At 40.3% G+C, this 15382-nt stretch overlaps 1 pseudogene; it reads right to left on the reverse strand.

Moving 5' to 3' along the window:
• Positions 1–636: 636 nt before the first annotated feature.
• LOC107092079 lies at positions 637–13774 on the reverse strand (annotated as a pseudogene).
• Between the last annotated feature and the right edge of the window lie 1608 nt (positions 13775–15382).

Genomic DNA, 15382 nt, shown 5'->3' on the forward strand with positions numbered 1-15382 from the left:
CTCCACTTCTTCTTCCAGGATGATTCAACATGTTTCTGTTTCTTCTGAAATCTACAATCATCTCCTTGTTTTTTTGACATTCAAGATAAGATTGTTGTTTCCACACCATGCCACAAAACGGTTCACCAGCTATCTTTACCCAGCTTCTGGTCCATCTTAGATGCACCTGATGACTGCAGAGTCATCCCAGTATTTTTGCAGATGACAGGATTCTGGGGCTGACAGTGTCATCTCCTGCTGACTCATTATCATTCAGTCTCTCCAGTTGCATCTTCACTAGACTTTTAGAGACAGGCAGGTACAGGTCTATTGACAATTCCTTTGGTTTCCTTGCTTAGGGTTTGCACTTCGGCATACATACACCATCATCTCTGGAGCCCTATATATATATATATATATATATATATATATATTTAGGTGTGTGCTCCTCCTAATCTAGGCGTCTGCAACCCGTGGTTCCAGAGCCACATATGGCTCTTTGGACCCTCTCCAGTAGCTCTTAATAGTGGCTAAAATGTATAAAAAGAAGGAGCTAAAAAAAAAAAGTACTATAATAAATACCAGTATCAACAGCTTTAGTGGTTTTTTATAAAAATCAACTAGTGATGCAACCTGAACACATCATCAGTGATCACATCAAACACTCTCCTCCAGGCAACCCAGCCGGGGTTGATCAGACCCCAGCTTGTGTCCAGGTAGCACTACCCTACCCACGGATCTCCATCTCCTGATCCACAGCCACCGCGAGGCAACCTCTGCTGCCTCTGTGGCCTCCTTGATGGCCATTTGATTGCTGGCCCCTGTGATGCCCAGCATGCTGTACACCCTGCAAAGGGACTGGCCAGCAAACCCTCTGCATCACACCTCAATGGGCTTGCACCTTGCTCGCCACCCATTGAGCCGACACTGCTCCACCAGATCTCTATACTTAGCCCTCTTTCTCTCGTTGGCCTCCTCGATGTGGTTTTTCCAAGGGACCGTGAGCTCCAGAAGCACAACCTGCTTCGATGTTGCTGAAGTCTTCACCATGTCTGGCCTTAGTGATGTTGTTGCCACATTTTCTGGGAACTTCAGTTTTTTCTCCAAGTCTGCCATCAGCTCCCAGTCCTGTGCCATTGTGAGCAGGCCAGAGTAAGAGACCCTGGCACCAGCTGGTGGTCCTTCTCCAGCTCTGATGATGGAGATAGACTTCTTTGCTGGGCGGAGGCGCTTGCAGTGGGCTATTCCACTGCAGATGGTGTCCGCTATGGCCTTCAAGACCTGGTCATGACACCAGCGGTAGCGCCCCTCACTCAGGCTCCTCGGACAGCAGCTCAAGATGTGCTCCAGGGTCCCTCTCTTCTGGCACAGGGCACACGCTGGTGACTCCACCTTCCCCCAACAGAACAGGTTAGACAGGCTTGGCAATACATCGTATACAACCTGGACCAGGAATTTTATGCGCTGGGGCTCGGCTTTCCACAGTTCAGTCCACGTGACTTTGCGCTCTGCTGCTTGCTCCCATCGCGTCCAGGCTCCCTGCTGCCGCATTCCAAGCACCCTGCCGGCCCGCTCTTCTTCCACTGCTGCCCGCACTTCTTCCTGGAGCAGCGTCCTCCTCCTCTTCTCCTTTGCCTTCCCGCAGCAAGGTGTTGTGCTGCTACCAAGGCCTGCTCTTCCCCGAGCCACTGTCCCCACCAGAGTCCTGTGCCGCAGCCGTGACTCCGCCACTTCCACAGCCTCTGCCGCCCTCCACTTCCGCCCCGTCCGGACCTCGATAACAGCCTCAGAGACTTTTGGGTCACATGACTCTCTGTATTGCAGCACCTCCCTAGTTCGGCTCACCTTGAATTCCTCATTCAGGCTGCTGAAGGGGAGCTTCAGCATGTTGTTCTTTCCGTATAGGGCGATGCTGCTCAGGCTCCGCGGTACACCCAGCCACTTCCGCAGGAACCTGCTGACTCTCCTTTTAAAGGCCTCAACTGTGGAGATTGGGACCTCATACACAAGGAGAGGCCAGAGAATCCTTGGAAGGATGCCATGTTGGTACACCCAGGCCTTGAACTTGCCAGGTAGACCTGATTTGTCCACCGTGGCTAGATTCAAAGAACCAGAAATATGTTTTAAGGTACAATTTTCTTTGAATTAGATTGGAAATTATGTGCTTTAATATTATTCCAAAAGCTAAAAATGCATGAATTGTTGATTGTTTAAAATGGCAACCTTCCATCCATCTATTTTCCGACACGCTTATCCCTAATGGGTTTGCGAGGGGTGCTGGTGCCTATCTCTAGCTGTCTATGGGCGAGAGGCAGGTAAACCCTGGACAGGTCGCAAGTCCATCGCAGAGATGGCAACTCATTTCCGACAAAAAAAGGTTGTGTGTTTGAAAAAGTCATATTATATTTTGCGGATCTAATTAAGTTTGGTTGGACTGATGGAAAAATGACTCTTTGGATATGAAAGGTTGCAGATCCTTGTCCTCATCAAACCAGATTAACTGAATTCCCTTGTAGGTAAGTTCCATTTTAACTGTAGAAAAACTAGAGTCAATATGCACCTCAACTGAATTTGAAGCATCGTAGAAAAGACAATAATTAGATTTTTTGAGTTTTTCATTTTTGATAAACATTATACAAAAACACCTTTCTCAGCCTGTCATAATGCTGTATCATGAGTGGAATTCAAATATATTAACCTATTAACATTTGGAAAAAAGGATGAAGATATAAGTAAAGGGGAAAAAGTACAGTGTTGCAAAAACTTTCTAGGATCACAGAAAGCTTTAGAGGATGCAAGAATAAAAATATCAGCCTTGAAGAGATATCTTTGATCACTGCGGTTGGGAAAGTAAACAGCAACGGTGCATTGTTATTACCACGTACCCACATTTTCGTTATCACATAGCCACACATGCATCATTCACACCTATTCCAGACAGATATAACTTTTATTGAGCAATGGAGGTTTTGATCAGCTGGATTCTGAGACGATCGTTCCATCTCAAAGGGGAATAAACATTGAAAACAGATGGTGCTGTACACCCCTGCTGTTGCTAATCATTGGTGTGTTTCTGTGGTTTGGATATTCATTCACCCTTACAAAGTGACACAGTGTTTGTGTTGCTTTCATCTCAGCATCAGTGAAGTAAACAGGACAAATTAGATCATCACATTTAACAGATTTTCACATTTTAGCTGAAGCTCATTTGCTTCACAGTGGTACCAAAGGGTGCGTAAGACACCTCCCACTGGTAATGGAATCTTTATGTGTGTTTACAGCCAGGAATAAACCTTACGCTTCTCATTAGAGTGAACATGGGTCTTTTTTTTTTTAGGAGCAACATTTATTATCTTTTCACATTTCTGATTTAGCGGCAATAAATCTATACCTTAGGTTCTTTTTTACTATATCCCTCTCATGCATGAATAATGATAAACTCAGTTAGGATTTTTTATTACCCCTTGTAGGGCAGGTTAGCGTTTTTGATCACTTGCATACCCCTTACAAATGGAGTCCCCCCCCCCCCTTTCCTCAGTAAGGTCTAAAAGCTAAAGATCTATATCCAGCCATTCAGCAAAGATCCTGCTACATGGTTGTACATCTTATCTTGGCATTAGACCAATTAGATGAGCACTTGAATGATATATTACCTACTGGAAATTAAGTTGAAAAACAGTTATCAAGTCAGGAAAAAAAGGTAAACAGCTAATTGAAAAGTTAGAAAGTTAATAAGCCTAGTTAACAATTATATTCAGATATATAAACTAAAAAATGTAAGAGCCAGTATCAGCATTAAAGCCTCTAAGGTTATGTTGTACCAAAAAAAAAAAGTGTTTCTTTCACTCTTAGATGGTTTTTCATGAATTTCTTATAGAAACACTTTTATTATTTTTCTTAATATATTCGGTCAAGTTGACATTTCTTGCTTTACATTGACATTAAGGTAAGAAGGTCTTATCCTGGATTCTTATAACACTATTGGCTTGAAATTTGATTTTCAAAGTATTTCACTTAGTGCCCTATAAAGGGTTAACACCCTTAGGAATGTTAATCAAGGTTTTAATTTTTTTTTTTTAAATATATATCTTTATTGTATAAAGAAATACTTATCTGTCCTCTCAAATTGTCAGAAGTATAGAACGTAGGAACCAGAATTCAACCGTTTATTGACTGCTTAATGTACTGTGGCTCATCAGCTGGGGAAGGATCACTGGATACTCTATAGAGGTGGAGACTCAGATGAGTGACTTTAAAACTCAGAGGGGAAATGATGATAAAAATGTGAATCACTAACCTGCTTATAAGTTCACTCTGAGCTCAGAGGAAGGAGTGGAATTCAGAGGGACTGTTGCTCTGCAGCATGAGTTGGGAGCCGCCCCTGGAGTTCCAGGAGAGAAGCAGAGCAGACTGAAGCCAGCAGACGCGGAAGAACAGAAGACTCCGGAAGGATAACCCAAGGGCATTATCAAAGCAAGCCAGAAGATCTGTCTCCTGACTCCGTCCAAGACGGGGTCAGGAGACAGATCCAAGGTCGAGAGCAGACCCAGCAGAACTGGGGCAACCAAAACTCAGAAGTCCAGTCCAAGGCATTAGTCAGGATCAGGTGATCGGATACACATTGGTACGCTAAAGAACTCTCCCACACGCCTCAAATAATCAGGTACAGATGACTGATCTGGTACCGCTCTGCCCGGCGAAGCTAAGCAGGTGGAAGACATGAGCCAAATCAAGCCATCAGTGCCAAGATCATGATAGAAGTATGCAACAACGTAGTTGGAAAGAAATAGTTGTAATTTAGTGTAACAGTTGTAATATGGTATTCTGGTGGAATTATGGTTATTCTACCCCCCTGTAGAAACTGAAATACCCAAAGAGTTTTTGGTCCTTTTCCCTGTGTCCCAGCCATCGTGGTTTCATTGACGTTTTCTTCCATTGCAATGATCAACAAATCTGTATGATCAGCATGGGATAAAGCAATAGCTTTCACTAGATTGGACGATGTGCATAAATGGATCAAAGTTGAAGGCATTTAAAAAAAACACTTAAACAGCTTTACACTGCCTGAAAGGGCTAAAAATGGTATTTCATTCTTAACAAAAAATGCATTAATAAGCAAAGCAAGTATTTAAAGTTAATTCTACTTTTGAGAGTTAGGGTGCTGTTTCCACTTTCACTGCTGCACTTTACAAAAAGTCACGAGAGCTGTACAAAATAATATTTTGTTTTGTATACACTCTCTGTATACAAAATTACAATAAAGTTTATCTAAGTCTCTGTAGAGCTAGTCGCCAGTTGCCTTTTGTATCTATGCTTCCTTTTCTATGTCTGCTTCTGTCTCCTTGAACCCCAGTCGGCCTCAGCAGATGGCCACTCACAGCCTTGTTCTACTGGAGGTTTCTTTCTTTTAAAATGTAGTTTTCCTCTCCACTGTTACTACAAGCATGCTTAGTGTGAGGGATTGCTGAAGAGTCAATGAGTCGAAGCAATCAACTGGTTTTCCTTAGATAGAAATCTTTGAAACAGTCTGACTGGATGATCTGGTGAACTGGAAAATGCCTTGAGATTACATGTGTTGAGAATCGGCACTAAAGAAATAAACTGAATTGAATTACAGGTTTGTTTAATAAAACCTGTTGAGGGTTTTTATCCGGTAGCAGCAGATTTAATCTGCGTGACAAAGATGAGCGGAGCGGAGTTTCACAGTTTTCCTCTTTTATTAATATCACGGAGTTGAACTTAAACATGGCATCTCTCTATCATCGCCTGAGCCGAACTGCACGTCTTGCGTGCTTACATCACACGTCTTATCACATACAAGTGATTGATTGGCTGAACCTACACAACATTCCCTGTCAAAATAAGAGCGTCACATATTAAAATTTAACAAAACCTTTTCAATGCTTTGAATTTATTCATTAGACTTTGTATTAATTCCTTCATTATCATCTTGTTTGTTTTAGTAACATTCAGTAAAACTGGCGAAAGAAAACACGGTGAAGATCAGACCTGAAAGCAGATTTTATTCAATTAAAACAGATTGGACTGCCCACCTTTATCCAGCCTTGCAGGCTTTATCCTGCAAGGCTGGATAAAGGTGTATTGGACTCTAAAGGATTGTTTTTAAAAGAATTGAAAATTCATAATTGTGACATGTTTTAACTATGAAAGTATCACATTCCATAGGTGGCTCATACTTTCTTTCTTTTCATTATCACTTTCTCACCTTTCCATGTAACAGGTCTGCTTACATGCAATCAGCTTCAGAGTCTCAAATTCAACCAGCTTCAAAAAAAATGTTTTAAAGAACTTTGATAAAAAATCATTTTACAGAAATGAAAAATAACATTTCCGGCAAACATTATCAACTGCAAACAATGCTAAGGCTGCTGGCTCTATTTAAAGTTTTTTGCTAAGAGAAAAGACTCTGTCGTAGCACAGACAGAAAGGGGTGACTTAATTTTCAAGGCACAAAATCATTAGCACCAGGCTGTTCTTCATGAATTACTTAACACAACAGCATGCTGATGTTTAAATTACATAACAAACTAGGTCAATAACATGAGGAAAACTCAAACATGCACATAAATTCTTGATTCATTTCAGCAGGTTGACATTTCAAATGAATATTGTTATGGCAAGTTAAATATCAATAACCAGCTAAGAAAACTGCTATAAGTTTTTAACTCACTGTTATTACTTGTGTTTTTGTTCTTCTATACCATGTCAAGGGATTTTTTTGTGGAGTATGCAATTGCATACGTGGATTTATATTCATAAATACTATTAGGAAATGCTTGAGAGTGCAGGTGGCGCAGTGGTTAGACCAATGTACAGAAGGCTTAGTCCTCGACACGGGCAACCCAGATTCCAATCCAGCCTGTGGTCCTTTCCCGCATGTCTCTCACCCTCTCTCACCCTCTCTCACCCTCTCTCATACCCCCTTTCCTGTCAGCCTACTGTCGAAAACACAAGCCACTAGTGCTGTAAAAACAAACAAAAAAATGCTTAAAAACAATTGAAATTCCAATGGACGTAGAGACGCAAGTTAATGAGATCAAGTGGAAGGAAAATGGAACAGATGGGGTTAAAAATAAAAGGAAGAAATTAACAGACGAGAAGAAGTGGAAATCAAATGTAAAACCCATGTACGACACACGAAATTAACACTTTAAACACGTATAAGTTCATGTCCACATGGTTTCCCATATGATACACATGTGCCTCGTGTGTAAATGATGTCCTTTAATTGCTAATCAATGCAGTTTATTTCTATTGTGCCAATTTACAACCTACAGTAAATCCACTTAACAGATGAATTCAATCAGATTTTCCTGTCAAATTTTAAGGAAAAACCATATTTCAGGGTTCTGGCATTTTTTTTTAGGTTTCTTCATAAGTTTTTTGTTTTACAGTAAATGTGTGTCTTTGTGGTTGTTTTCTGGCAGTCATGTGTTTTTGTGTTGCCCCCTTGTGCCGATCTCCTTTCCCTTTGTCTCCTTTCTAGCTGCTTCTGTCCACAGCTGCTCCCAATTAACTGATTACTCCACTCTGGGTTCTGTCTCCCATATATTATCCTCCTCCACAGTTCATCAATGCTGGTTTCTCTTCATGGCTTTGCTACCTGTGTGTGTTTCTCTCTGGCTTCTCCTGGTTTTGGTTTCATTTTATTTGTTCCTGGATTTGTGCTTCTGTTGCCATCTGCAATTAAATCTACAAGAATTCATTTCTGCCTAATCACCTCTATATTTGGGTCCTCGACTACTTCCACCAAACCTGACAAGCAAACTTTGATATATTAATTTGATAATTTATATATGTATATATATATATATATATATATATATATATATATATATATATATATATATATATATATATATATATTTGTTCTGCCTAATACAGCAAAACAAATGCATATTTAATTTGGTATCTTCCTCCTCATCATTTTCAGTTCATTCAGTTTCGAACCATTGTCTCTTTGATCACTGCAAGGATCAACTAGTACCACAAAGAATAGTAGGTTTCTTTCTCTTAAAGGGAGTTCTCCTCTCCACTGTCGCTACAAGCATGCTTGGTGTGAGGGATTACTGTTATTAATTGTTATTAAGTCGATGCAATCAGCGGTTTTTTTTTTTTTTCTTGTATAGAAAACTTTAACTGATCTGATCTGGTTGAATTATCTCTGTAAACTGCCTTGAGATGACGTGATATGAATTGGTGCTTTATAAATAAACTGAATTGAGTTGAATTGCAAGTGTTGACACCTTGTCCTCTTAAGCTTTAGTATATCTAGAGGCAGCACTCATTAACACATTTGATTCGATTTTTTTTTACAGTAAAATTGATGTGTCTTCAGAGCAACGTGTGGGCCTGCTGATGCTGTTTTCAGATTTTAATTAAGAGAATAAATGTGACAAATATTTAGGAATATGAATGAACTTGATTAAAAGCATTATCAAAGCTGTGTTTGTTCAGATCTTTAAACAATTAACTTTGTTTTGTCCTTTTAGAGTTCTTTACTTGTTGAAAGTTAGGTCAAGGAGGCAAAGACTCCTGAAGGAAAATTCAATCCAAGGCTGAAGGGTCTCCCACATAAGACCTTCCAGTCCTTCCTTGGGTTACCATGTGACCTTCCAATGTCAGGAATGGTTCTGTCCCTGTTTCTCTTTGGAAAAATAGCCCAAAGGAAGCAGACAGGAGGAATGTTAATAAGATGCCTCCAACCACCCCCGCTGATCCTCACTGAGCAAGATCCACTGTAGCTCTACTCAGATTTCCCCTTCCAGCTCTTGAGATTATCTCCACAGGCTTTTCTGAACCTAGATGTATGCCTGTGAAAGAAAATTCTTTACATTTAAATGATCTGTGGAGCTTTGATTGGTATGTGAGTAGACACTCAGTGCTTCTCATTCTTCAATCTTTGCTATAATAAAACATGCTATGACTATTCTAACAGGGATTTGAGATCATGGGGTCTCCAAAGTCCAGCTCAATCTGGAGTTTGAGACTCATCCCACTGAGCACACACCAATCGAGATACAGAAACAAATCACTCATATGCACATATTTGCGAATAATATTGGAAAAATAATGCCATATATCATTACATGCATGTCTCTGTATTTGGTAACTTTCCAGTCACCTGTCTGTGTTAAACACCAAATTCATTGTTCAAAATGATATCCTGCTGATAATTAATAAATGATTAACCAAAACTGCAGTTATAGTTATTTATTTAACTTATTCAAAATCAGAGATGAACTCAATTTAGTGTTCTTAGTTGAATAATTGTAGCTTTAATTTGCTTACTTACCAGTTTGTAATCTTCACCTCTGGATGGTTCCTGGACAGGCTGTTAAAATCCAGGTATCCACATCAATTTAGTGACCTAGGCTAGGTTATCAGCAGAGCTATTAATTATCAATCAAAGAACTATTTACTATGCAAAACACTACACGCTATTAGAAAATAAACACGAGGTAGACTAAATGACTAGTTTAAAGAAAACAACAAAAAAAGAATAAAACCCTAAGAGTCCGTGTAACTGGCTTCTGAGATTGTCCAAGATAGACCAGATGTTAATACATTCACTAAAGTCTGTTAGAATAGCAGCAGGTATGATGATAACATAACAATAATACATTCAGCTTAAAATGATAGATGGTTAAAATGCATTCAAAACAGCAGCCGAAGTCGCTTTAGCAAAACGGCATCAACAGGGCGGGGTATGTGTGTGTTCGGGGGAGGCATGTAACTGTATGAGAGACTCCCTCTTCATGTGGGGGGTGCAGCAGTAACACGGATCCGTTATAGAGTTTGCCATATTCAACCACGTGACCACCTGTGGTTGAATATGGCAAACTCTATAACTACGTTAAAGCAGAAAAAAAGTGAAACCAGGAAAGAACAGAGAAGAAGAAAGAAATATCACTTGCAGCTTTTACAGCAAACTTATTTCAACCAATGAACCAGAGTTCTTATAACCAACACAGATTTTAATCAGCATTAATTTAAATCTCTAACCACCTGTCTCTCTCGCCAAGCGCAGCACCTCATTAATGCATCAAAAGAAAAGGGGAGGGATATTACTTTGAGTTGTCTTCTGTCCTGGAAGGAGCGGGGGAGGGGATTACGAGGATACGCGCGGTCCAGTTCCAGTCACACTTGCTATCAAAGCAAAGGTTGCTATTGAAGCTTGCTATTGAAGCATCAGCCTCCTCAATCAGCTGATTGGTCCATGCGTGAGCTGACTGCCCCTTAGGCCGAAAGTTCTAGAACTTTCCAGAGAATCTTTTGTTCTCTTTGTGAAAATGGAGAGGGGGATGGTTTTACATGGTTCATCCAATTGATTTGGGCTCCATTGTGGCAATATATCCCAACATAAGTATGGCATTTTCTTTATTTTTTTTCACCTTAAATTGAGAAAACAGAAACTTTGCTTGGCTTTTATGAAGACCTTTTAACACCCATTCAGGTGAATATAAACAGATTTATGCTTTAGATTCTGTTTTAATCATTTAGTTGTGTTACTGTTTTCAGTTTTGTTTGTTTTTTTACCTGTTAGTTTTCATTTTCTTTGTTGCTGACACATCAATTTTCCCTTTATTCCCAGCTGACGAGCTGCAAGTGACGGTACAGGTGACTCGTCAACTGTCTGGAACCTCTTTTATGAAAAGACTGATCCAAAGGGTCTTGATTGACTGCAGGTGTGTGCAGTAATCAGCTAGATCCCGCTTTTGACTCCAATTGTCTGGCCCCAACTGATAGAAGAATGTAAGATGTGAAAACACCCACACAGGTACCAAAACCACAGCATCCCCCCATAAATTAAGATTTAAGAGGAAATGCAGAGTAGCCTAATTATGAAGCTTTTATGGTTAGAACAAAAGCAAACAGACACAGAACCTTTGGGTAACAGCAGTGAGTGTAGATAATGCTTAAAGGGGGAGTAGCAAGAAAAAGATGAGAGTAAAATCGGACAGTATGTCCTCCAGCAGCAAAAGTATCTCTCTGGTTCTCGGATCACCAGCTCCCGGATTCCATACTCTGCTTTGATCACCTTGATCATTCTTCCAATCTCTGCTCTCACGGATCCAACCTTGTGCATTTCACTGGATCGAGTAACAGGAGAATTCCTTTAAACCAACCGGGATGGATTTAAAAAACCTCAGAGATTCAACAGTTACATCACATGTCAGCCAAGTTCTTCAGAAAATTTTGTGCCTGTTCTCTCATTTTTCCAATCTCTTTCCAGAAGTTCTACTTGCTGACTCTGGTGAATCCCTCCTGACCTTTGACAGTTTCATATTTCAATAAACTATTTAAAAAAGCAACTAATGTCTCTGGATGAGTTCTGGGTCTTCTGTTTTTGGTCCTTATAGTCATAACTTAGATGCTAACATGCTTAGTTAAGACAGGTTACTTATAGACTGCATATTTATAGATCTGTATTGATAATAAAAAAATGTATATGCTACATTCAGGGGGACTGTCCTTACAACTGAGTTTTCTGTTTTTTGAAAAACCTTCGTAAGGAAAGTCATTTTTAGCCAGTCATTAAATAGCTATATTTTCTGACATTGCAGTAGGGAAACTAAAACAAAAAAATAATTTCTATGGAAGCTCAGTTATTTGCCTGAAACAAGTTAAAAAATTATACAATATTTAAGCAAGTATTAAAGCGGTTAGGATTATGAGTAAATTAAAAACAGGAATAAAAAGCAACAGCAAAAAAAGAAGAGCATTCTGTCACTTAGGACTCAGAGTTGTTGTTTGTATGCACCCGTACTATCAATGAAAGTTTGGATACGCTTATATAGCAAAGGTCAAAGAAATAAGGTTATTAAAGTTAAACTGTTTGACAGGTACACATTTACCTGAGCTGGTGAGCTTTGATAAATTATGTTCCAAGCCTCGGAAAATTGGCAGCAAATGAAAAGAGTGACTAAATTACCAGCAAAGTGTGAGGGCCTGTGCACGTCTATGTGTGTTCTTATGTTTGTGTCTGCCTGTATTAGTATGGTGGACTGGAACAGGATGCTTGAATGAAAATGAGCTGTACTCAATAACACACTGGGTTCTTTACAGTTCACTATAACCAAAATATATGTTTCACACACGCCTGCATGAACGGTGGAGTTGCATATTTTTACTCAAATATATTTTACAGATTTGGAAAACGTGTGTACATGAGTTTATGCCTGGTCACTCATTTGAAAAACACTGAAATAGGGTAAAATTAAAATATGAAAGTTAGTTTTTTTATTAGATTGTTCTATTTTGTGTTTTATAAGTTCATGCCATAATATAAATGTCAGGATATAGAAATAAAACCGCTACCTAACCATTTTTAGAGATCTTCCATTTTATCATCTAATTCATACGAAGCAATTTGAATTGTGCACGTATTGAATTGTGCTTAACTTGCCTGAAAATGAGTCAATACATTGTAATTTCTTTCATGTTGTGAGTTTTGCAATGTTCAAAAGGCTTTGCTAGCTAAAACATTTAGATATGACTCATCACTATGTTAATCCAAAAAAATATCTGTCATGATCTGGCCTGTTTGCTCTCCCTTAATATGTTATTTCTTTCACCTGTCGTTTTACCTCCCTGCCTCAATTATCATTTATTCCTCTCACCTGTTTCCTTTGTTTTATATTCTGTTCAGTCTGAGCATTCAGGCCCAGATCAATAGATGTTTTCTGTTCAGTTCTGCTGTTACTAAGGTTCCTTTCCTGGATTCCTGGCGGCCAGTGGAAAGAGGGTTTTGTGTCTGTCTCATCTCCTGCTCGTCCACTGTTCCTCTGGGTTTTTGGCTCTGTACGTGGGGAGGATCACTTTTTATCCCAATAAGCCTGGCTCCAAGGTGGAGACAAGTTTAAAGGTCCTGCATCAAGTTCTGGTTCCACGTCCTGTCTCAGCAGCCTTCTTCCACTGAGCCTGCCCGTCTGCATCTCACCCTGTCTGCTCCTGTGCTGGTCACGCTTCTGGACTCAGTCATACTCTGAACCTGCCTGGGAGCTGGTGGATTACCTGGAAGCCTGGAACCTGACATCGGCCTGATCTGGATCCTGTTCTGTCCGTCTCTGCCTGATCTGTAACCCTGTCCAGGATTGGCTTCTTGCCAATCCTCCGGAGCTGCAGCACCGGGGACACTCTGGGTGACATGCGCCGCGTCAGCTATCAGCCCATCTGCTGGTTTGGGCCCCTTCAAGGGTGATGGACTGGACTCCTAAACCAGGTAAGTGACTCACTGAGATCATCATCTTCTGTCAGATGATTGTGGTCCTTTACCTGTGTTTCTCCCACCAGAGTGTCTGAGATTGGGCGGTGCCCCGCCCCCCTCCTGCAGCTTCCGCAAGCCGCAGATCCTAGCAGCTCCACTTTAGTTTTGTTTTTCATTTAATACATGTTTTGAACTTTCCTACTGAATGTCTCTCCTTGAATACTGGATCCATCTGTCTCGTTTCATGACAATATCATGTTACAGGGACATGGAGAAAAGCGCTTGGAACACGCTCTTGTTCTGATGCTAATTTGTTTCAGCCTTTCTTCAATATAGATCTTTTTGACAGTCATCTTAGTTTTAGTCTTAGTTTTCATCCTCAGGATGAAAACTATTATTAGTTTTAGACACATTACTATATGTGATAGTTTCAGTCAGTTTTATATTGCAGTTCATAAAACAGTTAACCTTTACAATTTGGAAGACAACCAGATTCTTTACCAAATTGACAATCCTTGCCTCAGAGTTGAGCTCGCAGTGTCGGACTTTCCCCCCTGCTGCCATGGTCCATCTGTGGTCGTGCAGTGCCGCTGCAGGTGGCAGGTGTGAAAAATCAGCACTTAACAGCATGGCTGATTCTACTTAGCTTTTGACTAACAGGTTACAGCACATGATGAATTTGAGATATCTGACAGACTACCTGCTAACTTTTTTAGTCGGTCTCGTCTCGTCAAAAAAAACTCACATCCATGACTCGTAAGTTTTCCTTCATCAAAGATCCTTGTTTATATCGTCAATTTCAGTTATCTAAAAAAAAAGGAGTGTCGACAAAATAATTTCTTCATCATCACCATTGAGGAAAACAACACTGTTCTGCAATCTTATTTACAGATGCTGATATATAGTAAATGGTAAATGGCATGTACTTATATAACGCCTTTATTCAAGTCAGGAGACTTGACCAAAGCGCTTTACACTACATTCATTCACCCATTCACGCACACACTCACACACTGATGGTGGCAAGCTACATTGTAGCCACAGCTGCCCTGGAGCTAACTGACAGAAGCGGGGCTGCCGTACACTCGCGCCACCGGGCCCTCTGACCACCATCAGTAGACAATGCAGGTGACTTGTCTTGCCCAAGGACACAACAAAACTGAAAGTCGGAGTCGGGGCTTGAACCGTCAATCCTTCGATTTCAGGGCAAACTCCTACATCCAACCCCACTGTCGCCCCAATAGTATCAGATGTTGTCTGCATTACAAAAGTGACAGTTAGGAAATTGGCTGCAACATCCAGAAGGGGTTGAAACAAGCAGAAGGGAACAGAAGCATGCAGCAAGGAGTGGCTGGGATTTACTTTGGTAGAGAGACGAAGAAACATACAATTCTGGGAGTTCTATTTTTTATATTCTGTAGTTGTTTCAAGCAACAGAACCACGCGTATACACAAGCTTTCACCATGTGAATCCCCATTGACAGCTACCTCAGTCGCTCTGTGTTTGTTACAGCTGGAATTGAAGTGTTATTTTAGTTGGTAAAAGAGGTACAAATAATAAAAAGAATAATTGTTTTTACTGGCATATTTTCACATTTTCAAGTTAATATAGGTAGGAATTAGAAACTTTTAGAAAACAGTGTGGAGAAAAAAGTTTTTCTACTATTAAAGAACAAAATATTTTAGCGGAGTGATCAGAGCACTATCAACTGTCATTCGACATGTCTGTGTCTACCACCCATTTGGTGATGCGCAGTGTCAAGCTGCAAGCTACAGTCTTCAAGGACTTTTATTTAGTATTCGCATTTTTGCTGATGTACTTGCATCAGATATCTGTTTTTGGCAACTTTCACTACATACAGTGAACACCATTCCAGATGACATAGAGAGCATGCTAGGATCTTGTAGGATCTGGGAGGTGGCACAGAATGAGAAAAGAGAGGGAGCATAAGATGACCTCAAAAACCACAAAAGCTACCTCTCCTCAGGCTATATCGTTCCAATGTCAGATCCCTGGTGCATAAAATAGATTACCTGGTTTTATGTTATTGACTGTTGTATGCTTATCATTACCAAAACCTGGCTTCAACATGGACATGGACACTAGAATGCAGCTAGCAGGCCATGCTCTGCTCCATAGATAAATCTGGAAAGAACAAAGTTGGGGGACTC

The sequence above is a fragment of the Cyprinodon variegatus genome, unplaced genomic scaffold (assembly GCF_000732505.1).
Source record: "Cyprinodon variegatus isolate N-32 unplaced genomic scaffold, C_variegatus-1.0 Scaffold366, whole genome shotgun sequence".
In the NCBI taxonomy this organism is placed as follows: domain Eukaryota; kingdom Metazoa; phylum Chordata; class Actinopteri; order Cyprinodontiformes; family Cyprinodontidae; genus Cyprinodon; species Cyprinodon variegatus.